Genomic DNA, 26,476 nt, shown 5'->3' on the forward strand with positions numbered 1-26,476 from the left:
GGCGGGCTTGGGCCGGGGGAAGTAGAAAAAAAACAAAGCCGGGAGCGTCGCCCAGGCGATAGAGGAACCTCAGGCGTGGGGAGAGTTTAAGTCGTTGAAGTGCTAGAAAGCGTTTCGGGTCGCAAAGGAAGTACCTGTCGGTATAGAGAAGTGTCCGCCGAATCCAGGAAGTGATGAGGTGATACCTTCTTTTACTCATGGGAAAGTTCAACCTGGGGATGAAGGTGGGAGTTCGCGCGGATGAAAGCTCCTGCTTTCCTTATGGTGTCAGTCTTAAATCGTCATTAAAGCGAAAGCTTTTTAAAGTGCCAGTTTTATAGGCAGTAACTTATCCCCCCCTTTCTCTTAGTACTTTTATAGGGACTCCCCTTAGGCAATTCCTTGACACTATTTTGGTTGGGGAAGAAAAGTGATAAGCGGATTGCACTAAAAGCTCACAAACAGTTTGAAAGGAGGATGGAATGGAATGAGGAGGAGAATTATAAAAACTTGGAGGCCACAATTACTGAACAAGAGAAATCCGTGAAAATACCCAAAGCCTGGCACGAGGTCCTTTAAGCATTTAAGTAGGCTTGAACTACTCCACAAAACTTTGACGCAAGTGTCAGAACTCTTGGGTGGGTGAGAAAGATAAGGAATGATATGTTTGTCTGACCACATGGGAAATCGCCCTTCTTGATTTCTAGAAGCCGTTCTACCTAGTGTTTAGTGTCTTCTTTTGAGTTTTTCCTATTTCATCCCCATAACAGGTTCAGTAGGTTTGTGACCGCCAAGCATAAACATAAATTATAATTTTGAAAAGATAATCTTTCCACGTTTTAAACTCTGTGACATACTATGTATTGACTTCATTAATGCTTAAGTGTTTGTAGTTAGTTCTACATCCTATTTATCTGTCTTAGAGTGTAACAGTTCCTCCTGGGATCTCAAAGAACATACCTTCACTTCTGGAAGAACACAGATCCAAGGCTTAACAGGTCCCAGCAGGTGATCGGTCCCACCTTGTGATACTTGGAATTTTTAACTTGCACAAGATCGACTAGAGTCAGGTCAGAGCAACTGGAGGAAGCAGCTTCAAGTCTCGACTCCCAGGAATGCAGCTTCCAAATCCTGTACTCTTACTCACTTGTTTTTCCTCTTCTCCATATCAGATGGGGACAAAGTGAGGGAAAAACTTTCCTACTGTAGTGTAACATCAAAGGTCCCTACTCAGTGCCCACCATCCCTACTCTGGAGGATAAAGACAACCATTTACATGTGTCAGTCTTAGAGCACTTGACATTTAGGGATACTTACGTAGGACTTAAGGGCACCTGCTCATTGGATTTGGTTTTACTGTTGTGGATACCCATGGAATGCTAGCTTGTCACATAGAACATTAACAATATCAAACATCACCTGCCTTTTAGAATCTCATTGTACAGGTGAGCAATTTGAAGTTTAAGAGATTTATTCACAGTTACATAGCTCGTTGAGGGCAGAGCTGTGAGGGTCCAAGGTTGCCAATTCACAATTCTGAGAAAATGTTTCCTCTTTCGCTGCCTCGTCCCACCTTCCAAAAAAAACAGTAGTTTTTTTTTTTTTTAAATCAAGATTACTGATGTTAAAATTAGCTTCCATTAAGGCCAATTAGGAGAAATTTAATTCTGATATAGCAAGCAGTATAGATACGAAAATAACTCAGTGTCTCAGTTCACTACTTTACTTCCAGCAACTTTTGGTGTAGTCCCACTTTCATCCAAGCAAGAAATGAAAATGCATAAATTATTATAGCTGTGTTGTCTCTTTGTTTTTCTGTTAACGTGTATTGAAAAGTCAATGTTAACACATGTGGTACTTTAAAGATTGGTAGCAGATTGTCTTATTCAGGACCTGAATAAAATACTTTTATAATTGCATACATACTTGGCCCAAATAACTTCACAGCTATTTGTACAGAGCCCCTACCTTTGAGGTAGGGTTGAGCCCGTCCACCAAGCATCAAAGCATCCACCGACCTAGGCTATTCTGCCTTTTTCTACCCTGGTAGAGCTATTGGTTTCCTGCCCCACACCCTCCCACCAGCAAATTCCAGAATTCTGTGGCCCTATAGCCAATGTACAACTGTCTCCTTGTCTTCACGGTATGAGGTCACATCATAATCTGGTTGTTCACTGCTAGTATCTAGTGTCCCACCCCACCCTACCTTCTTCAGATTCAGATTAAAATTTGAATAGGATAGTAGGCTTATGTTTGGCTCCCACCATTGCCCTATTAAGTACAGGTCTCCTCCAGTGAAACCAAAAGTTGGAAATGTTCTCAGGGATCAGTCATGTAGACCCACAGAACGGACTTTAAAGGCATCCGTCCCTTCATTTCACAAGTGAAAACGTAGAATCTTCACCTCACAGAGTAGTGTGAAGAATAACAGGCAATAAATAATTTTGCAATCTGTGAAGCGCCTGACGCCCGCCATTTTCTAGCACTGGGAACTTAGGCATGCCGCTTGACCACAGCCTACGTCTTTATCCATGAAATGGGGAGAAGCCCTAAGTGACTAATGTGAAAATTCAATGCAATAATACAGTGTCTTTGAAAAGGGTTCAATAAATGGTAGTTACTCTTAACAATCACAGTAATGATAAATGTAAAGTGTCCTAGCTACTTAGAAGTACTCTTACTTTAAGAACTCAAGAAAGTTTGGGCCTTGTGCTTTCCCCTCCTTTCCTGCTCTCAAGCAGAGACCTGAACTCCTGGAGAGGATAAAGGAGGCGACCGTCGGGAGGCAAAGGTGGAGAAGGTACAGATCCACCAGCTCGGCCAGGAGCCACCAGTACTGGGAAATCTGAACGATGTGCAATTTCCCTATTCTAAGTCTCAACGTTGAGCATCTTCAGGCAGGAAAAGAGCCAGGTTGATTTTTTTTTTTTCCACACTCAATTCAGGGTGGGTGGGGACCCAAAACTCTTTGAAAGGTGGGACAAGGGAGAAAGGGAGGAAACTTATAGAAAATCAAGAGGCACTTTGCCCCTATACAAATTCTTTACCTCACTGCTGAGGAAAAGGCCACATTTCTTTAAAATGCTTGTTTTTCTGTGGTGATGAACAAAAAGTCACAATTTCTGCCTGGTGGAGTTGTTTAAAAGCTGTATCATATTTACATATTATATAACTCTATATTAAAAAAATATTACATTTATCGTATAAGGCTTAGAAAAAAAATTTAAAGCCCCCATAACCTTACCACTCAGAATTTATCATTGACAATTTTTATTTCCTTCTGTTTTTCCCTATAAATCAATTATTTAAAAAAAAACCAGGAATCTATAATGTATATACTATTTTACAGCAACATTTACTTCATTTATCATGAACATGTCCCCCTGTCATTTAATACTCTTTTTCAAGATGTAATTCCATCATGTACACCTGCCTTCAAGTATTATGTCTCACTCTTCAACTCATCTGCTACTCTCGGACATTGAGGGGATTTCAGTTTCTTGAAAAGATTCAGGGATTTAAATGGGCTGCTTCTGTCCCCAAATGACAGGGTGCTCTGGGAATGTCTTTTGAACCGAAGGCACTGCCTACTTGCCACAGTTCTTCTTTGACAAGGCTGATGATAAAGGTGGCCAGTAATTTTTTTCTCTGTGCGGGGTATAGCAGAGCCTGAATGCTGAAGCCATGTAAGCCTGAAAGCTCCAGGAAGGAGGGTTGCCCTTTTACTGCTTCCCTCAGCGTTTCTGGTTCTTTAACCTGAAGTAAAGGAGTTTAGGTGACAGAAAATGGGGGGAGGGGGTGGAAGTCAGGGCTCCATTAACAGAACCTCACCAGACTCCTGGCATTTATATGTTCATTTTATAGATGAGGAGAGTAAGGCTCAGAGAATTTGTCCAAGCCTGCAGAGCTAGTTAGAGAACCAGACATTGACTCCTACGCTTGGTTCTGAAATTCGGACCCTTCCCACCAAGCTTCCCACTGTTCCTAAAAGCTGATAGATGTAACTTCATTCTTTTCTTTTTCTGTGAGGAATTTGTTGTCAATCTTCTAGGATATATTTGTTATCTACTCACTAAAAAAAAAAACAAATCCCCTACTGTCCAAGAATTCCTGGGGCGCCTGGGTGGCTCAGTTGGTTAAGCGACTGCCTTCGGCTCAGGTCATGATCCCGGGGTTCTGGGATCGAGCCCCGCATCAGGCTCCCTGTTTCTGAATGAGAAACAGGGAGCCTGCTTCTCCTGGAGCTTGCTTCTCCCTCTCCCTCTGCCTGCCGCTCCACCTGCTTATGCTCTCTCTCTCTGTCTCTCTCTCTGTGTCAAATAAATAAATAAATAATCTAAAAAAAAAAAAAAAAGAATTCCTTCCATCTGTGGGTTTTCCGAGTTGGCTCACTCTTTGCCTCAAGAATATATCTTCAGGGTTTTTTTAGAGATTTTATTTATTTATTTACTTGAGAGAGAGAACGAGCACAAGCAAGGGGAAGGGAGGAGGAGCAGAGGGAGAGGGACATGCAGACTCCGTGCTGAGCACAGAGCCCAACATGGGGCTCGATCCCACGACCCTGAGATCATGACCTGAGTGGAAACCAAGAGTCGGATGCTTAACCAACTGAGCCATCCAGGGGCCCCTATCTTCAGTTTTTGATGAACAGTCAGATGACTTAGCTTTTTTCCTACATATTTTTGCTTATTTTCTTACATAAGTGACCTTACTGTATATATTGGAAGTTCAGAGTCATAAAAGGAAGCTCTTAAAACCCTGCAACAATTTAACAATATTACACATAGTTTCCTTAGCTTTTGGGAGTTATGAAGTATGACTGTACGTGTGTGTGTGTATAGGTATGTATGTATATATGTATGCTTGTATATATATATATATATGTATATTTGTATATATGGTATGAAATGTGACTTGAAGTATGATATATGTGACATGAAGATGTATATAGCAATAAGCCTATTTTTCTGGTTTGGCTCATAAACTGTTTCTAGAGGAAATTCTTTTTTTTTTTTTTTAAGATTCTATTTATTTATTTGACAGAGACACAGCGAGAGAGGGAACACAAGCAGGGGGAGCGGTAGAGGGAGAAGCAGGCTCTCCGCGGAGCAGGGAGCCCGATGCGGGACTCGACCCCAGGACACTGGGACCATGACCTGAGCGGAAGGCAAGACGCTTAACGACTGAGCCACCCAGGCGCCCTCTGGAGGAAATTCTAAAAAAGGTTTTCCAGAATTGTTTAGAGCCATGAAGCATTCTTGAAATGGGTGTATAACATCCCAATATGACACTTTTAAGCCAATAATCCTTATTTGGAAGTGTAATTACTAGAATGTTTTGTTAAAGTTTTTTATACAATCTAATCAAAATCAGTTTCAATCAAGGGTACCTGTTTTAAAATACCTTTTTTCCATTCTTCCTCTTCCTCCCACACGCTATCAACACCCTAACCCAAGCTACCATAACCTCCTGCCTGGAGTTTCTCAGTAGACTCCTAACCAAATTTTCCTGAATCCACTGTTGCTCTTTTTTACGCAGCCAAGGTGATCTGGGTAGAGTATCTTTGTAGTCATATGACAACTAACCTCCCAGCCCCTCCAGCTTAAAACACTGCAATGGTAAATAAATCTTTACTGGAAGAGGGCGCCTGAGTGGCTCAGTCCATTAAGCCTCCGGCTCTTGATTTCTGTTCAGATCATGATCTTGGGGTCGTCAGATAGAGCCTGAGCCCCATGGCAGGCTCCGCACTCAGCAGGGAGTCTGCTTGAGATTCTCTCTTTCCCTGTCCCTCTGCCCCTAACCCCCTCTAAAATAAATAAATAAATCTTTAAAACAAAACAAAACAAAAAACACTGCAGTGGTTTCCCATTGTTCCTAATGTTGGTCTTACTTCTTCCTCCCTACAACCTCTAGGCCTTTGTACATGCACTTTCCCTCCCTAGAACGCTGTTTCCTCCCAAGTTAAAGCACAGAACAAAGTTTCCTAACTCCTAGGCTGACTCTCTAATGCAGGTATATTACTGGGGACTAATAATTATCCAGCAGGAAGAAAATATGATTTGGAGGTTCAAAAGAAGTGTAAGAGTGTGGGCTTGGAGCCAGTTTGCCTGCGTTCCAATCCTGGCTGTCTTCTGTACTAACCATGCAAACTTGGGCAACTTGTTGAGCATCCTTGCCTTATTTCTTCTCTTGTATAATGAGCACAGTAAAGGTACCTACCTTATAAAGTTGTATTATTTAAATAAGTTAACACATGGAAAGGAGCCCAATAAGTTTTCATTTTAAAAAGTCTCCACGATAGATTAAGGACCCTATATTATTTCTTATGTATAGAATAAAATCAACCTTGTTGATATTCTCTTGTTTTCTTCTGGAGAAAAACAGATACAGCAAGCAAATGGGAGGCCCTCCTCGGGCAGGGGAAGGCTGGTCTTAGCAGATAAGGTTGCAGGGGCTGCACTACGGAGGGTAAGGCATGTGATTACTTATAAAAATAAGGACCAGGCCACAGATGCTAGTGTGTTGAGATAACAGGAAGCCTAGTAGTTTTTAAAAATACAGAGGGGGGGAAATACTAAAGAAATCTAAAATGGTATAAAGAAATCACAACAGCAAACAAAAGACAACCTATTTACAAAGGAAATTATCATAAACTTCTAAACCAAGTCTTGTTATGTAAAGTATCTTTTCCCTGTGTAACAGACATTTTATTATGTTATGTTAGTCACCATACAGTACATCATTAGTTTTGATGTAGTGATCCATGATTCATTGTTTGCGTATAACACCCAGTGCTCATTACAACACGTGCCCTCCTTAATACCCGTCACCAGGCTACCCTTTCCCCCTACCCCCCTCCCCTCTGAAACCCTCAGATTGTTTCCTGGAGTCCATAGTCTCTCATGGTTCGTCTCTCCACTCTGATTTCCCCCCTTCCATTTTCCCTTCCTTCCCCTAATGTCCTCCGTGCTATTCCTTATGTTCCACATATGAGTGAAACCATATGATAATTGTCTTTCTCTGCTTGACTTATTTCACTTAGCATAATCCCCTCCAGTTCCATCCATGTCGATGCAAATGGTGGCTATTCATCCTTTCTGATGGCTGAGTAATATTCCATTGTATATATGAACCACATCTTCTTTATCCATTCATCTGTTGAAGGGCATCTCGGCTCCTTCCATAGTTTAGCTATTGTGGACATTGCTGCTATGAACATTGGGGTGCATGTGCCCCTTCTTTTCACTACATCTGTATCTTTGGGGTAAATACCCAGTAGTGCAATTGCTGAGTCATAGGGTAGCTCTATTTTTAAATTTTTGAGGAACCCCCCTACTGTTTTCCAAAGTGGCTGTACCAACTTGCATTCCCACCAACAGTACAAGAGGGTTCCCCTTTCTCCACATCCTCTCCAACATTTGTTGTCTCCTGCTTTGTTAATTTTTGCCATTCTAACTGGTGTAAGGTGGTATCTTAATGTGGTTTTGATTTGAATTTCCCTGATGGCTAATGATGTTGAACATTTTTTCATGTGTCTGTTAGCCATTTGTATGTTTTCTTTGGAGAAGTGCCTGTTCATGTCTTCTGCCCATTTTTTGACTTGATTATTTGCTTTTTGGGTGTTGAGTTTGAGAAGTTCTTTATAGATCTTGGATACCAGCCCTTTATCTGTAATGTCATTTGCAAATTCTCCCATTCCGTGGGTTGCCTTTTAGTTTTGTTGACTGTTTCCTTTACTGTGTGAAGCTTTTTATCTTAATGAAGTCCCAAAAGTTCATTTTTGCTTTTGTTTTCCATTGCCTTTGGAGACATGTCATCAAAGAAGTTGCTGTGGCCGATGTCGAAGAGGTCACTGCCTATGTTCTCCTCTAGGATTTTGATGGATTCCTGTCTCACATTGAAGTCTTTCATCCATTTTGAGTTTATCTTTGTGTATAGTGTAAGACAGTGGTCGAGTTTCATTCTTCTGTATATAGCTGTCCAATTTTCCCAGCACCATTTATTGAAGAGACTTTTTTCCATTGGATATTTTTTCCTGATTTGTCGAAGATTAGTTGACCATAGAGTTGAGGGTCGATTCCTGGAGACTATTCTGTTCCATTGATCTATGTGTCTGTTTTTGTGCCAATATCATGCTGTCTTGGTGATCACAGCTTTGCAATATAGCATGAAATCAGGCAACATGATGCCCCCAGCTTTGTTTTTCTTTTTCAACATTTCCTTCGTGATTCGGGGTCTTTTCTGGTTCCATACAAATTTTAGGATTATTTGTTTCAGCTCTTTGAAAAACGCCAATGGTATTTTAATAGGGATGGCATTGAAAGTGTAGATTGCTCAGGGCAGCATAGACATTTTAACAATGTTTATTCTTACAATCCATGAGCATGGAATGTTTTTCCATCTTTTTGTGTCTTCTTCAATTTCTTTCATAAGTGTTCTATAGTTTCTAGAGTATAGATCCTTTACCTCTTTAGTTAGGTTTATTCCTAGGTACCTTATGGTTTTTGGTGCTATTGTAAATGGAATCGATTCCTAATTTCTCTTTCTACAGTTACATTGTTAGTGTATAGAAAAGCAACTGATTTCCGTGCATTGATTTTGTATCCTGCCACATTACTGAATTGCTGTATGAGTTCTAGTAATTTGCGGGTGGAGTCTTTTGGATATTCCACATAAAGTATTATGTCATCTGTGAAGAGAAAGAGTTTGACTCCTTCTTTGCCGATTCAGATGCCTTTTATTTCTTGTTGTTGTCTGATTGCTGATGCTAGAACTTCTAGTACTATGTTGAACAATAGTGGTGAGAGTGGGCATCCTTGTCATGTTCCTGATCTTAAGGGAAAGGCTTTCAGCTTTTCCCCATTGAGAATGATATTCACTGTGGGCTTTTCATAGATGGTTTTTGTGAAATTGAGGAATGTTCCCTCTATCCCTACACTCTGAAGAGTTTTAATTAGGAAAGGATGCTGTATTTTGTCAAATGTAATAGACATTTTTGAGGCTACCTGAGGTCCCAGAATTTTTTAAGAGAATGTTTTCTGGTGGCCTCCAGAGCTGTCATTCCTATACCTACTTCTTCTTTTTTTTTTTTTTTTTTTTAAGATTTTATTTATTTATTTGAGACAGAGAGCAGGAGCAGAGGGGAGGAGCAGAGGGAGAGGGAGAAGCAGACTCCCCGCTGAGCAGGGAGCCTGATGTGGGGCTTCATCCCAGGACCCTGGGATCATGACCTGAGCTGAAGGCAGACGCTTAGCCCACTGAGCCACCCAGGCAGCCCTTCTATAGCTACTTCTAAGTGCTGTTTTGTGTCCAGAGAGAAGCTACTTTATCTATAGGTCTGTGACTCCAACATGAGTGAGACGAAGCTCTTCACGTTTCCCATTTGAATCTTCACAGAATCTTTACTAATCAAATTTTAAAAATAGCTTGACTGGCTTCGTTTATCATGTACAGAATAATGAGAATAAGCAATGTGTTACCAGTTTTGTGACCATCAGCCAGTACCAGCAACTGAGCATTGGTCTTTTTATGCCAGTTGAGTATCCTAACTAGTCCTTGACATCATCTCTCAGTGAGGTGTCAGATAAGAGAAACAGGGAAATCACCTGTTGGTAACCACAGGATGTAAAAGTTAGCAAAAAAAGGTTATTCTGTAAACTAGTTATGATTTATAAGGTGAGTAATGGCAAAGGCACCAATGCTGATGATTCTTGACATGCTGAATGACGTGCGGAAACTCTGATTACTGTGATCCATGATTACTCAGTGACAGTTGAAGCAGAGAACTACAATGCCACATGACCTACATTTCTTCATCTTTGGAACCCTAAGCAAGTGTATAAAGGCCAGGCAGCCATATCTTGCTAAAACTTTCCTTGTGTTGAAAATTATTATTTTTTATTATTATTTTTTTTTTTAGAGAGAGCGAGAGAGCACTCATGCAAGAGCAGGATGGGAGTGGGGAGGGGCAGAGGGAGAGAATCCCAAACAAGCTTCATGCCCAGCATAGAGCTCGACCCGGGCTCGATCATACAACCCTGAGATCACGAGTTGAGCCAAAATCAAGAGTGGGATGCTTAACACTGAGCTACCAAGTGCCTCCCTGAAAAGTATTTTTAAGACCAATAGGAAAGAACCTGTGTTCTCAGCTCCAAGCCCAATAATATTACACAAAATATTAATAACAGACCAACTTTTAATAAAGTATTAGGGAAAAAGTTACATTTTTATCTCCGAAAAAGGGTAAATTTAAGAAATATATACATAATTTATCATATTAGGTATATAATGTATAAATATATATATGTATTCCTCTTTGCTTAAACTCGTATATTTCCTTATGCTTTATAGCATCTCTACCTTCTCTAAAAATGGAGGAGAAAGAAGAGCAAAAAAGGAAAAGGAAGAATAAAAAAATAGTAAAATCTTCAGAAATGCACAGGATCTGGTCTCAACCAGCAAATCAAACCCAAAAGTAACCAATTATTCATTAAATGTCTCCTAACATAAGAAATTGCGGCAGGGGGCGCCTGGGTGGCTCAGTCGGTTAAGCATTTGCCTTCTGCTCAGGTCATGATCCCAGGGTCCTAGGATGGAGTCCCGCATCACATCGGGCTCCCTACTCAGCGGAGAGTCTGCTTCTCCACTTGTGCTCTCCCTCTCTTACTCTCTCCCTCTCAAAAATAAATAAATATTTTTTAAAAAGTTGAAAAGAAATCATGGTAGGAATTTTGAATAAATTGGATTAACGATACTTTTAGTGCCTACCATGAACTGTGCTAGGAGCAAGAGAAGTGAAGTATTTTCCGTGTCCTTAAGGAGCATGGCCCAATAGGAAAGAGACCCAACTCATGAATTGTTAATTACAGCCCAACAAATATAAATGCCAGTGCAACTATTGAGATGGTTTGGTGGAAGGCAGTGTTTTGGTGGAAGGCTAGGGGACACTTAAGTGTGTGTAGGGGAGGCTCTGGGGGTGCAAAGAAGTTGGCAGTTGCCCTGAGTCCCCTGCAGTGTGTAATCGCTCCTCAGTCATTCCTTGTCTTTCACAACCTTGATATTTTTGAAGAGTACAGATGATTTTGTCAAATGTCTCTCAGTTTGAGTTTGCCAGATGTTTTCTCATAATTGACCTGAGATGATGTACGTTTGGTGAGAGTACCACGGAGTACTGTGTTCTTCATACTGCCTCCTATAACGGGGTTCATGATGTTGACGTATCTTATAATTGGTGGTATTAACTTTGATCACTTGGTTTAAGGTGGTTTCTGCCAAGTTTCCCCACTTAAAATTACTGAATTTCCCTTTGTAACTAATAAATATCTTGGGCAGATATTTTGAAATGATGTGAACTTTACTTCTCCACAAACTCTGACCCACTAATTTTATCATCTATTGATGGAGCTTGTCTGCAAGCATTATTATTGTGGTATTTCTTGGTAATTTTCTATTTTTCTCTTTCCTTTTACACTTATTCACTCAAATTCTACTGTAAGGAAGAGTTGTCCCATCTCCCCTGCTTACTTATTTAATTAATTACTTTTTTCAGTATGGACTCATGGATATTTATTATATTTATGGATTAGAATCTAACACTGTGATTATTTATCTTGCTGCTCGAATTGTTCCAACTGTGGCACTTAAGAGCTAATTCAGTTTGGTCCCCAGTCCTGTTTTGTTTTGGAGCATGTTCTTACTTTCTGGGACCACAAGACATTCCAGGTTCATCTCACATATTACCTGCCTTGGCCCTGGAATCAACTATTTCTCCAAGGAGCTCTGGTGTCTGTCTTAGAGTGGTGTTTGGAAACCAAGATCTGAGCACAAGATCTGGCTAAAATTTCTGACAATTTCAAGTCGTTGAAAATTCAGAGTCCTTGAAATTCATATGCTTATGGGAATTGGTACAATCGGTTTGGAAAACAATTTGGCATTAGCTAGTAAAGTTGTAGGTAGGTGCATTCCATGAACCAGTATTTCCACTGGAAAAGCTCTTGCCCGTGTGCGACAGGAGTGTGCACAACTTTGTTCAGAGTAGCACAGAACTGAAATAACCCAATGCCCGTCAGTCAGAGAAAAGATGAATAGAGTGTGGTATATTCATAAAGTGGAACCCTCTAAAGCAATGGAAATGAACTACAGCTACACACACACCAACATGAATGAATCTCAGACATAGAATATTACACAGAGATGAATATCTGCAGTATGATTCCATTTACTTAAAATCCATCCACATGCAAAATGAAATAATATAGACATTTGTAGGGATGCACAAATGATAAGATGATAAAGCTAGAAAGAAAAGGGAATGATAACTACAAAATCCAGGATAGTGGTTAGGTAGGGAGTGGGATGCAGTGGGCTTCAGAGGTATGGGTAATATCATTTCTTAAGCTGAAAGATGGGTTAATAGACACTCATTTAGGCAGGAATATATATGTGTGAAATATTGCATAATGAAGGGAGGGAGTATCTGGAGGTAGGGAAGGAAGGAAAAAGTAGGAAGAAAAGAAGGGATGGAAGGAGACAGGGAAGGATGGAGGGAAGGAAAGATAAACAAAAAAGCACTCCCGTATATGGTGTCTTAGGACCTAGTTGGTGGTAGTTCAAATTCTGACACCAAATATCTGTTTGGCATTGGATGAATCACTACACTTCTCTGAGCCTCAGTTTTCACACCAGTTAAATGGGAAAAATGTACTCTACCCTGTGTATTTCCCAGTGTTATTGTGAGGACAGAATGAAATATTTGTACCCGTAGAATAGTACTTCAAAAAAGTAGCGAAGTGTTCTAAAATATAAAAGAAAAAGAAAATTAATACCACAAATTAGCTTACTTCCTAATGCCAGAAACCTAGTGTATCTCAATATTTATGTATAAGTCCATATTCAAGGGCTATTTAGTTTACATCCTGCTGACTCCTTGCTCAATTAACATAAGGAGGAAAGCAGATATTACGCTTACGCCTGTTGAATGTTGGTTTGCTCTGACAAAATTCATAGAAGAGCAGTATAATCAGAGCAATTCTGAGGTGTCAGGCTGCAGAACTTCAGAGGGGCCGTCACTTGGGAAGGGCAACGTTGATGCGCTGCGTGGCGCTCAGAGGAGCGAGCACGTGTGAAGGGGTTGGCAACGGGGCCTTTCTGAAAGAACACAGTAGTGATCAATTTCAGCTAAGGGCTCCTGGGCCTTCCCATAGCCAGGCTCTGTGCTTCTTCATCTTTGTGATCTCATTTTCATTCTCATAACGACCCTATGAGATACGTTCGTATTATCCCCATTTTACAGATGAGAATAGGGCCTTGAAGAGTTGAAATAAATGACCCAAGGTCACCAAGTGAGTGACAAGGGCAGATACGTCCTCCTCAGGGCTAACCGCAGCCATAGCCCACACTCAGCATCTACCCCAAATGTCTGTTGACCGACTGAAATCTCAGAGGTCCTAACATCTTGCAGGTGTGAACAGTAGGCTGATAGGACTCCTCATCATCAGCCAACTTCACAGATAAATCTAGATATTTTTAATATGTATATTTTTAATTCCAGCTTTGGTGGTAGTACACTACTGGGAACCTCTTGGGATACTAAATAGCTTGAATTATTTGTGTGAGAAAGGATCTTCCTACTATAGTAGAAGGGCCCCAAAGGGAAAAAAATGACAGGAAAGATCACCAAACACGTCTAAATTACAGACTCAGTCCCTATACTTTATTTTCTCTTTGTCCCTGTTCTTTGCTTACAATAATCATCTTCACTGCATTTTTTTCTTTTTTTTTTAAGATTTTATTTATTTATTTGACAGAGAGAGCATGCGCACAAGCAGGGGGAGTGGCAGGAGCAGCTCCCCGCTGAGCAGGGAGCCCTACACAGGAGGACATCCCAGGACCCTGAGATCAGGACCTGAGCCAAAGGCAGATGCTTAATCGACTGAGCCACCCAGGCACCCCCATCTTCACTGCATTTTGACTAGACTTCAAGTAGGCAGCTTCTTCAGCCTCTGACTTCTGCTCTAATTACTTGCTCTTGATCTTTTGCTTTTTAAATCTTTTGTTCTATTAATAAAATTCATTAATGGATCACTTTATAGTTATTCTAGTATTCAGTACAATCCTTTAATTTCTGAACTAAAACCTATTTTGGCACAGTATATTTTATAAATATACTGTTAGAATTAATTATTATATATTTTATGATTATTTATTTATTTATTTATTTAGAGAGGCTGGTCTTCAGTTTTGAATAATTCTTGACAAGGTTTTGGTCCTGGGTTATTACAACTTTATAAGATGAATTGGGAAAATTCCTTCTTTTCTGATATTTCGGAAAAATGTGACTATCATAGATAATACCTGTACTCTGAATGTTTGCTAGAGTTCTCTTGGTAAATCATCTTAGCTTGGGGACTTTTTAGAGGGTAGACATTTTTACACGCTTTTTACTCCCTCAACCCCACTTCCCAACTGGTGCTACTTGGTCTATGTACATTTTTCTATCTCTTCTTTAATTACTTTTGGTAATTTGTATTTTCTATATAATCATCTATTTCATGTAGATTTTCCAGTTTATGGCAAAATTTTATGTAGTGTTCTCTTATAAATTTCAAATCTCTTTTTGGATTGTACTGATAATCCTTTTCTTAATCAAGTTGCCCTCATTTCTCTTTGACTGCATGACCTCCTGACTCATCTCCCATATTCACTCTAACCACCTACTATGCATCTACCCCATATTTTATCATTTCCTGCTATACCCATCAGTGGGCCAAAAAGAGCTATCAGACCTTAAATGACGAGTGACACATCAGAGAAGGCTATTTAAGTAGTGAAACATGTGTAGTGTCTTCCTAGCTAGTCTGTTACTAATCCCAGCTGTGAGCTATGGGACAGTCTTGTGCCATTCTTGGGTATGGAGGGTTTCCATTGTATGTAACTTCTGTCTCTCTCTCTCCTCACCTGTATGTTTACACATGCCTATCCTTCACTGCTCCCTGCTCTACCCAGCCTAGCTACATCTATCTTATACATTCTGCCTCCCCACTCTGCCTCCATAGCTCACCTCTGTTACTGGGGAGGAAATTAGGATGTCCTCTGTATGTTATCCTGGACTCCCAGCATTGTAGGAAACAGCTGTAGCACCTGATGACCAAATGGGAGCCTATTAGGGCTACAGGCCCAACCATGTAGCAGCCTCTCACTAAGCAAATCACTAAAGAAACTCCAGTCCAGTTCTACTCAGCCTCACCCTGAAGGGAGGTAGAAAAGTAGACATTAATGTGCATTGAGTCTTTACCCCTTTAAAACCTACCCCAAATCAGCTAAGCATATACATCTTCTGGAATTTCAAATTTCACCCTGCCCCACTCCACACATGTACACTTCTTCCTTTCCCTCTTAACCTCATTCATCAGACATTTTCTATTTATATCTCTGAGACCTTGACTCTGATGCACCAATCAGCTTTTTCCTGGGCTCTAACTAGAACTGCGTTTCTCATTTACTGTTGGGCAGTATCCATCCTTATCTGCTGAACTTAGGAGTTGAACTGTCACCAAAATAAAAAAGAAGAAGAAAGAAAGAAAAGATTTTTGTCCTTATAGCACAAATTATTTAAAAAAAAATACACAATAGAGGATTTATATTCATCAAGAATATGTGCTTCTTTCAGCAAACAAGATTATGTATGAAGTCATCAGTTCTGTAAAAGGCAAGGAAGAAAACAACTAGTTCAAAGAGAGCATTCCCCCCCTCTTCTTTTTGGTATGCAATGTCACATACTTGAACAATTTGTATCAAGTCAATTCAATTGTAGAGTGTGGTGTAATACATAAGCATGGCTTGGAGTCAGGAGACTTTGGGTCTACTCCCACGATTTATTATACTAGCTGTGTGACCTTGGGATAAATTGCTTAAAACTGTAATCGAAGTTATTTGTCTGTAAATTTAAGATGTTATTTAATTATGTGACCTTTAAAGTTGTGGGCTTTCTGTGAAGTGGAGAGTAAGACTCTTCCCTTAAGCCACAGTCTTTGAAGGGGCCTAGACTGGTCCCCACCCCGGATCCATGAAGGAACAAATATAAATCCCCAGTTGAAGCCTCCTGATTTGTTAAAATTAAATGCAATCAAATATAATAAGAAATTAACAAACCTACCATGAATGAAAGTCAGGAGAAAACAATAACAACACATTGAAGTTCCTGAGAATTTAGATATTGAAATTATGAAACAGAGAGTATAAAGTAATTATGGATCAGTGTTTCAAGAAATTAAAGATGGGGGGCGCCTGGGTGGCTCAAATGGTTGGGCGTCTGCCTTCGGCTCGGGTCATGATCCCAGGGTCCTGGGATCGAGCCTCACATTGGGCTCCCTGCTCAGTGGGGAGTCTGCTTCTCCCTCTCCCTCTGTCTGTCCCCCTGCTCATGCTCTCTCTCTGTCTCAAATGAATAAAAAATCTTAGAAAAAAAAAAGAAATTAAAGATGGAATAAAAACTGAAAAAGGGTCAAAATATAATTCTAATAAAGATACCAGGCACATTTAACACTTAGAACATTTATAGATAACATATAATTATTAAAATTAATGATTTAGTGGATGAGTTAAACAGCAGAATATATGTAGCTGAAGAGAGTTAAATCTGAAGGAAATACTCAGGCTATAACACATAAAGACAAGGCGGTAAATATGGAAGAAATGTTAAGCTACATGGAGGGTATAATGAATAAGTATAACATATCTAATTTGAGTTACAGAAGGAGGAAATAGAAAAAAAGGCAATATTTGAAGACATAAAAGCTGAGATTTTCCCAAAACTGCTGAAAGGACATGAATCCACAGATAGAGGAAACAAGAGTCCAAAATAGAATAGATAAATAAAAAGAAAGTCACACCCAGATATATGTTAGTAAAACCAAAGAATATCAAAGACAAAGAGAAGATCTTAAAAGTAGGCAGAAGAAAAAAGGTAGATAATTTACAAAGGCGGACAAGTAGATATCAGTTTCTCAATAGCAACAATGGAAACCAGAACACAGCAGAATAATATCTTCAGAGTTCTGAAGAGAAAATGACTGTCGAGCTAGATTCGTGGATTTAGCACAACTATTTTTCAAGGACAAAGGCAATAAAGACACTTTCAGATAAACATAGATTACATTTGCAACCAAGAAACCTTATGTAAAGGAATTTTTAAAGAATGTTCTTTGAGGCACCTGGGTGGCTCAGTCAGTTAAGCGTCGACTCTTGGTTTTGGCTCAGGTCATGATCTCAAGTTTGTGAGATTGAGCTCCGAGCTGAGCATGGGGTCTGCTTAAGACTCTCTTGCTCTCCCTCTGCCCCTTCCTCCTGCTCTCAAATAATAAATACATCTTAAAAAAAAAAAAGAGTGTACTTTAAAAAGAAGAAAAATGGTTCTAAAAGCAAGTTCAAGATACCCACATGCAGAAGAATGAAGTGTACAAAAATTATCCCAAAATGGATCAAAGACCTAAATGTGAGAGCTAAAACCATAATACCCTTGGGAGAAAACATAGGGGTAAATCTCCATGATCTTGGATTTGGGGATGGTTTCTTAGATATGACACCAAGAGCACAAGCAACAACAACAACAAAAATACTGGACTTCAAAATTGAAGATTTTGTGCATCAAAGGACATGATCAAAAATGAAAGAACCTACAGAATGGGAGCTATTATTTGTAAATTATATAAATCATGTGTTTAGTATTCAGAATTTAGAAAGAACTTAAACAACTCAATAATGAAAAGACAACTCAGTTAAAAAGTGCAGGCAAAGGGGCGCCTGGGTGGCTCAGTCGGTTAAGCGTTTGCCTTCTGCTCAGGTCATGATCCCAGGGTCCTGGGATCGAGTCCCGCATCGGGCTCCCTGCTCGGCAGGGGGCCTGCTTCTCCCTCTGTCCCTCCCCCTGCTTGTGCTCTCTTTCTCTCTCTCTCCCCCTGACAAATAAATAAATAAATAAAATCTTTTAAAAAAGTGTGGGCAAAGACTGGAATAGACATTTTCCAAAGAAGATACACAAATGGCCAACAAACATATGAAAAGATGTGCAACATCATTAGTCATTAGAGAAATGCAAATCAAAACTCCAATGAAATGCCCACTTCATGCTCAGTGGGATGGCTATGATTTTTTTTAATGGAAAATAACAAGTGTTGGGGAGAATGTAGGGAAATTAGAACCCTTGTACATTGCTTGTGGGAATTTTAAATGTAGCTGCTATGGAAAAAATTTTGGTGGTTCCTTCAAAAGTTAAACATAGCATTACCATATGAAGCAGCAAATCCATTTCTAGTTATATTACCCCCCCAAATTGAAAACAGGTATTCAAACAGATACTTGTACACAAATGTCCATAGCAGCACTATTGACAATAACCACATTATGCTGAGTGAAAGAAGCCAGACACAGAAGGTCACATACTGTATGATTCCATTTGAAATATCCAGAATAGGCAGAGCCATAGAAACAGAAGATTACTGGTTGCCAACGGCTGGGGAGAGGAAGGAATGTGAAGTGACTGCTTAATTGGTATGGAGTTTCTTTTTGGGATAATAAAAATGTTCTGGAACCAGATAGAAGTGATGGTTGCACAGTGTTGTAAATGAACTGTCACTGAATTATACACATTAAGATGGCTAAAATTGTGAATTTTATGCTATGTGAATTTTGCCACAGTACAAAAAAGTTCAGGGACCCCTGTGTGGCTCAGTTGGTTAAGGGTCCGGCTCTGGATTTCAGCTCAGGTCAGGATCTCAGGGATCAAGCCCTGCGTCAGGCTCCATGCTGGGCATGGAGGGTACTTAAGATTCTCCCTCTCTCCCCCTGCCCTTCCCGCTATCCCACCCACACACGTGCTTTCTCTCCCCTTCTCTGCAAAAAAAATTTTTTTTCACAGATGCACAGAAACTAGCAAACATGTAGGTAAATCCAGACATTATATAAGTGATGATGATAATAATGTCTGATTTCTGTGGTTCTAAAAATGAAAATTAAAATAGTAGACAACACAAACATGTGAGTTGAGAAAGGAGTAATCAGAACATTAAAGTCCTTACGAGACCCTCTGAGAACTATTGGCTCTCAAGTGCTTTTGACTGTGATCGACAGTAACAAATGTCTTATATTGTCACCCAGTGTACACACATATGTATATGACTAAAACAAAAATTTCACGAAACAGTCCTTGCCCTAACTTATGTATGTTGTACACCATTTTCTAGTCTAATTAATTTCATTTTAAAGATGCTGATTGTGTCCCATTTAGTTTATTTCATAAACTAATAATGGATTGTAACGTGCTACTTAAAAAAAAAAAAAAAACAACTGATGTGAAGAGTGTGTGATGGCACCCAAGTGAAGATGTGGGCAAGAAAAAAAAAAGAGAGGAAAAGTTCTTGAATCGTTCAATATCCACTCTGATGCTGGGTCAGCAAGCAAATGCAAATGGCGAATTGGCAGTATTTTCCACAATCTTTTGAAGATGTCACCGTATTGTGCTTGCTTCGGAAGCACATAAACTGAAGATGTCACCGTATTCCAGTGCGGTAATCTCCATGGGGCAAAGGTATATTTCTAGTACGGCACTGGAAACATTTTGAACAATTCTGAATTTGTATAGTGTTCCGTAAATTGCCAAGATAAAGTTCTCTTGAGTTATTCAATATGGATGCCGCTAATGGAAAGAATTTCATATTCATTTCAAATTCATATCCATAGGCAGAATAGTCTGTCTCAATTTGAAGAAATCAGAAGATCTGAGTGATGGTCTTACTCTTGTTATCCTGGGCAAGTAACTCCATTTGTCCTGGTTTCAAGTCCCTCATCTGCAAAATTAAAGGGAACTTTAAATTTTTCCTAAAAAGGAAATCTGTAATTCACTCTAACAAGTCTACACAAACCCCTGATTTCTCTCTCTCCCTTTCCCTCCCTCTCTCTCTCTCTCTCTCACACACACAACTGCATTGCATTAAGATGAAGGAAATTTAATGTAGACTTATGAAACATCCAAAACATTGGCATTAATCTATTTTATTTTTTATCCTTTTAAAGATTTTTATTTATTTATTTGACAGAGAGAGATAGCGAGAGCAGGAACACAAGCAGGGGGAGTAGGAGAGGGAGAAGCAGGCTCCCTGCCAAGTAGGGAGCCCGATGCGGGGCTCGATCCCAGGACCCTGGGATCACGACCTGAGCCAAAAGCAGACCCTTAACGACTGAGCCACCCAGGTGCCCCGGCATTAATCTATTTTAAAGTAGGAAGTGATGAGAGGTGATGATTTATTGGCCATATTATATATTTCCAGACATGATTTTTGATTTATAAGACATGTATCGCTTTTTTAAAATTAGTTATTGATTGGGTGTGGTGTATTTTAGTTACTGCAACTTCAGGAGCTTTACCAGGTTAAGAAAGGGGATTATACTGCTCTGAGCCTGTACCAGTAAGTATGTCCATGTTCCATGGTAGCTAAATGGCTCATGTGGAAATGCTTGTTCCAACTGCTGCAAGGTACCTCAAGGAACAATATTTGGTAAGTTATGTTTACGCATGGGGTATAAATGTGTTTTTCCCACCACAGCTTTTTGTTTGTGTTAGCTAATCATTGTAACCATCCATGCTCTCAAGTGAGATGTGACTAAGAGATTTGGTATCTTCAGTCCACCACTGTCTGGAAGATTCCTACTAGATGAACGAGTGGAAAAGGCACTCCACTTCAGCCATTCTGCACTGTTTTCAGTTTCCTGAAAGCTTTCTGATGATGTTTGCTTATTGGGTTTTGTTTAGTTTTGTTTTTTTACTTTTGTGTGTGTGTGTGGAAAATTTCTAACATAGATAAACAGAATTGTGTAATGAATCGCACTTACTCATCACTCAACTTCAACCATGAATATTCTACCACTCTTGTTTTATCTATACCACCCACTCTCCAGCCCCTCTATTTGGTTATCATTACTTTTTAGAGTTTTTATGGTAAAATGTACATATATTGAAATGCACAATTAATTGAACCATTTTGACAACTAGATACACCTGTGTACCTATGACCTTACCAGAGTTCCAGCTCATGAGAAAGAGTCCTCCTCCCTTCCCAGGTGATTCCCTGAATCCCCCAGAAGCAACCATTGTATTTTTTCACCCTAGGTGAGTTTTGCCTATTCTAGCACTTCACCTAAGTGGAAACATAGAGTATTTATATTCCCTTTTATGTCTGGCTTCTTTTCTCAGCATTAGGTTTGTGAGATTCGGTCATGTTGTTGCAGGTATCAGTACAATAAGTCATCCTTTTTAATACTGAGTGGTAATATAATACCACAACTTGTTTACCCATCCTCTTGTCGGGAGACATTTGGGTTGTTTCCAGTTTTGGGCTATTGTGAATAAAACTGCTATGAACATTCTTTATACAAGTCCTTTTGTGAGAGTATATTTCCACTTATCTTGGACAATGACCTAGATCTACAATTGCTGGATCTTAAGGTGGGTATATGTTTATAAGAAACTACCACACCCTTTACCACATTTTTAGACTCCCGCCAGCAGTATATATGAATTCTAATTGTTCTGGCTCTTCATCAACACTTGGTATTTGTCAGTCTTAAATTTTAGCTATTCTATTGGGTGTGAAGTAGTATCTCAGTTTAGTGTTAACTTGCATTTCTCTAATGACTAAAGATATTGAGCATGTTTTTGTGAGTTTATTCCTTTGGCCTAATGTATTTTTTACACGTGGTTCCCTTGCCCAGAACACTTAACTACCTACCACGCCTTTCTAGTTAACTACTTACTCCTTATCTAGTCCTCACTTTGTTGAAAGGAGTCCTTCCTCCCATAAAGTTAGGAGATGAGGAAATCAGCCTAAAAGATCCATGAGAACCAGTTTTCTAGAATCAGCATCAACCACTGTCTTTTTTGCAGCACCCTGGAACCTTAGGGCAGGGGAAACTCTCCTTTCCTGCACCCTCCTCCGATCCCCAATTTCAGAAATACAGCCTTAGTCATAGTTGCTCATTCAGTTTGACGTTACCAGGTACAAGAAGCTTGTAGGGCTGGGACTCATGTTAAGACAGGGACATACCATAAAATCTAAAAGGAAAGTAGAATTATTGGCAATAGAAAGCTTATCAGCATGCGTAGGAATGTTGAGTGACAAGGGGATATATAAATGGTGTGCCGAAAGTACCTACTCAGAGGCATAACCGATTATCAGCACACTACTAAAGCTTCCTCTTAATGGGAGGAAACCAAATTTCCAATTTCCAGTAAGATTGGGCATCTTACTGAAGAACAGTAAGCACCTCTGCTTCAGTATTTCCCTTCAAAGGGGTAATCCCGTGGCTTTCAAGCCTGTAGAGAAATAGGGTGATTACAATTCTCAGGCCTCCCTTAGTCTGACCTCTAGGGACTGCCTGGGGCTCGAGGAGAAGCATGCAAGGATCCTATGTGGGAAGAAAGTAGGACTGCTATTAGAAGGGTTACAGTTTATGCTTCTCATATCTTGGCAGCCTTGGTTGCTGGCCTTTTGGTTTCCTCCCATTAAGAGGAGGCTTTAGTAGTGTGTTGATAATCGCTTTTGCCTCTGAGTAGGTACTTAAGGCACACCATTTATATATCCCCTTGTCACTCAACATTCCTATGCGTGCTGATAAGCTTTCTGTTGCCAATACCCTTAGCCTGAGAGCGTTCTCTGACCACAGGAACATTCTGGGTGCCAGCGAGTTGACATCCCCGGGACCAGCCTCAAACTCATGACAGATGGGAGTTAGTGGCTAAGTCCTCCATCTTTCTCATCCTTTGGGTGAGACAACTCTCGGGTCTGCTCTACACCACTTCCCAGAGTTGCACAGTAGAAGTAGAAATGAGCCCAAGTTCCCCACAGCTATAACATACTCATGAATTCATCTACTGGCTTCCTTCCCTTCCCTGGCTCACTGCCCCCTCCCCCCACCGGTGTTTCCTGAGATTGCCTTCCAAATAAACTCCTAGCCTTGGTCCTAGTCTCAGGGTCTGTTCTGAAGAAACCCAATGTAGGCTAGCTTAATATCAAGCAAACTGACTAATAAAATATTGGTATGAACCTATTGTTAGTAAATCTTCTGATACTTGAAATGGTTCCCATCCAGCATTCCTAAAGACCTAGAATTCACTTCCGTTGAGTTTACCTAGCGTTATCCCCACAATATTATTGTTCGAGAGTTCTTCTGAGGTAAAGATCTAGTTTAAGGAACAATCTCAAAACCAAGGAAGTGTGTCTCACTTATTTGAGTTCAGATGAAGAGTCAGCTACTTGATTTTTCAAGGCAAATTGGTGCAATATATAATACTGTTTCCCAGCATATTAAGATACTTCTGTGTATAATAGAAGATATCCTCAACATGTTGATATTTGGGTTTTACTCACTTTAGCCTATTTTTGGAAACAAAGATGGAAAGGAAGTGTAATTTTGCTGAAGAAAGATCACTGATGCTGGTGTATGTATAGGCATGCATGTATATGGACCCAGGAGTCCTCAGCATCCCTTGCCTTCCTTTCTCTCACCTAAAATATTTTGGCAAGCTTGGGTTTATGGATATGTCATGAGTTAAGTTTGGTAAATAGCTCCACATAATATTTTTATAGGCCAAGAATCAGAAGAGTATCACAAAATTGAAACAGTGTCAGGGTTTCATGGCTCACAGGTGTTAGAAATCTTCTGGCACCAAGATACGTTTTGCTTCACTATCCATTAAGATATTTCTTCTTAAATCCCAATTCCAAATCCATAAATTCAGGCCTGAAACTTAGTACCCTAGCCCTCCTCAAAATAATTATCTTCCAGATGCTTTAATATTAATTTCACTGATCCCCTCTAGTGCCATGGGCTTATCTTGTGATGCCTTTAGAGAAATTCTTGAAGTCAACGTAGTACAGCGCAAAGAAACCTACTGGTCCAATCACAGATTATTTAATTCTCCATCTTTTGCTAATCAATTAACAATGAAAGACTGTACACTTTCCCTAACCAGTATCCTTATAAACATAACCCCTTTCTTGTTCTCTCTCCCCGCCATGTTTTCTTTCCTGAGGAAACTGGATCCAGTGTTAATAAACCTCTGCAATCATACTTGGTTTTATGTGCTTCACAGATACCACATTTTTTACAAACTGAAGGTTTGCAGCAACCCTGAGTCACACGAGTTCATCGGCGACATTTTCCCAATGTTTGTTCATTTTTGGGTCTCTGGCTTATCTTGTGATAATCCTTTGCAATAGTTCAAACTTTTTCATTGTTCTTGTATCTGAATTGCTGCAAACTCATGATATAACTTTGACAGATGAGTTGCTTCTCAAGGATGAGCAAAGAAAGTGGTTTCTTGAGATGGAATTGACTCCCGATGAAGATGCTACGAAGACTGTTGAGATGACAACAGAGGATGTAGAATGTGACACGCACTTAGTCGATAAAGCAGTGGCAGGGTTGCAGAGGCTTGACTCCCAATTGTGAAAGAAGTTCTACCATGGGTAAAATAGTATCAGACAGCATCGCATGCTACAGAGAAATCATTTGTAAAAGGAAGAGGCAATGGATGTGGCAGACTCCGTCGTGTTATTTTAAGAAATTGTGACAGCCACCCCAACCTTCGGCAAGCACCATCCCGATCAGTCAGCAGCCATCAACACTGAGGCAAGACCCTCCACTATCAAAGAGATGATGACTCACCGAAAACTCAGGTGATCATTAGCACTTCTTAGCAATAAAGTATTTTTAATTAAGGTATGTACATTTTTTAGACAGAATGCTATTATTGTACACTTAATAGACAAGTGTATACCTAACTTTTATATGCACTAGGAAACCAAAAAATTCATTTAACTCACATTATTGCAATATGCCCTTTATTGTGACAGTCTGGAACTGAATCTGCAATATCTCTGAGGTATGTCTGTATTCTGATTGTTCTTTGATTCTCCCCAGATCAGCTCTGTTTTCCTCTGCTGTGTTCTTTGCCCTGGGAAGCTGACTTCTATGGACTGTGTCACCCTCTAGCAAGGAGGAGTCGCCAGCCGGAGGTCAGAATGTGGGAGAAGAGAGATGCCAGGGCATTTATTCCCTCCCACCCACTCTGCTTCCCTGTGTTTTGTCTATGGCCTTATCACCAAACTGCAGCTCCCATAGGGCAGTCCCTTTGACTTTAGCTCTCAACCAGGCTCTGATAACAGGGTCGAGTCCCCCTGCTGTTCAGGCTGGGGATTGCAACTGACCCCCACTCTCTCTAGTCTCTGGTTCCTCCCTCCTGGGTTCCTCTAACCCTACCTTTATTAAAAAGCCTCTACATGGGGCACCTGGGTGACTCAGTCGGTTAAGCATCTGCCTTCGGCTCGGGTCATAATCCTGGGGTCCTGTGATCTAGCCCCCATGTCAGGCTCGCTCTACTCAGCGGGGAGTCCGCTTCTCCCTCTCCCTCTGTCCCTCCCCCCTCCTCTTGCTTGCATGCTCTCACTCTCAGCGCTGTCTCCCTCTTTCAAATAAATAAATAAAATCTTTTTTAAAAAGCCTCTACACCACAAAGCTGAGTGTCTCTCTGTTTCTTGCTGAGCCCCTGACTGATAGATCCTCCTTCTTTCAAGTTTCTGGCAGTCCATGACACAGTGACAGATGTAGGGATCACAATCAGATTCCTCTGAGCCTGGAATCAAGTAAGTACCTGTGCACACAGAGACACCTCATTTCCCTGTGAGCTACTCACAATACTCACGATGTCAGAAATTTAAAAAAAAAGAAAGAAAGAAAAGAAAAAAATATAAGCATTTGTCTGAAGGGCACTATGCCATTTGATCTAGAAGCCCCTAGGAAAATATTATGTTTGCATCTTTAAGGTCAAGAATGGTATTTTCTGGGAACTGAAACAGAACTCCAGAAAATCTGGCTGTGAAATTATTGGCGTGTACCTCAGTTAGCTATTGCCACAAAAACACTGTGTAACAAACTTTCCCCAGAACTCAGCACATTAAAGTAACAATCAATCTGACACAGCCGCGGGCCAGCTGGGTGGCTGCTCCATGTGTCTTCACCCCCCTTGGACAATCACTCCATCTCACATAGCTGCAGGTCAGCTGGGAAGCTGCTCTATGTCTTCACCCTCCTTGGACCAGGGGCTAGTCAAGACATGCTCTTCTCGTGACGATGACAGAAGTGCAAGAGGGCGAGCCCAACCACTCCAGCACGTTCCAAGTCCCTGTCTGTGTCCCATCTGCCGAAGAACGTCACATGGCCAAACTAAAGTAAAGGAGTAGAAGAAGAATATTCCTTTCATGGAGGTAAAAGGGGAAAAGGGTAAATTTTTTTTTTTTTAAGATTTTAGTTATTTATTTGTCAGAGACAGAGCACAAGCAGGGAGAGAGGCAGGCAGAGGGAGAAGCAGGCTCCCTGCTGAGCAAGGAGCCCGATGTGGGACTCGATCCCAGGACCCTGGGATCATGACCTGAGCTGAAGGCAGACG

The 26,476-nt window shown here is 40.4% G+C and overlaps 1 long non-coding RNA gene across 3 annotated transcripts; it reads left to right on the forward strand.

The window, feature by feature from the left end:
• Positions 1-45: 45 nt before the first annotated feature.
• LOC116630752 lies at positions 46-25,329 on the forward strand. 3 transcript variants are annotated; one of them, XR_004298998.1, is made up of 3 exons: positions 46-224; positions 24,311-24,707; positions 24,952-25,329. It is a non-coding gene; the product is annotated as an uncharacterized LOC116630752 (long non-coding RNA). The 3 variants fall into 3 exon arrangements; XR_004299000.1 differs by having other exon boundaries at positions 46-178; positions 24,122-24,707; XR_004298999.1 differs by having other exon boundaries at positions 46-178.
• The last annotated feature ends 1,147 nt before the right edge of the window (positions 25,330-26,476 follow it).

The sequence above is a fragment of the Phoca vitulina genome, unplaced genomic scaffold (genome assembly GCF_004348235.1).
Source record: "Phoca vitulina isolate PV1807 unplaced genomic scaffold, GSC_HSeal_1.0 scaffold4, whole genome shotgun sequence".
Taxonomy (NCBI): domain Eukaryota; kingdom Metazoa; phylum Chordata; class Mammalia; order Carnivora; family Phocidae; genus Phoca; species Phoca vitulina.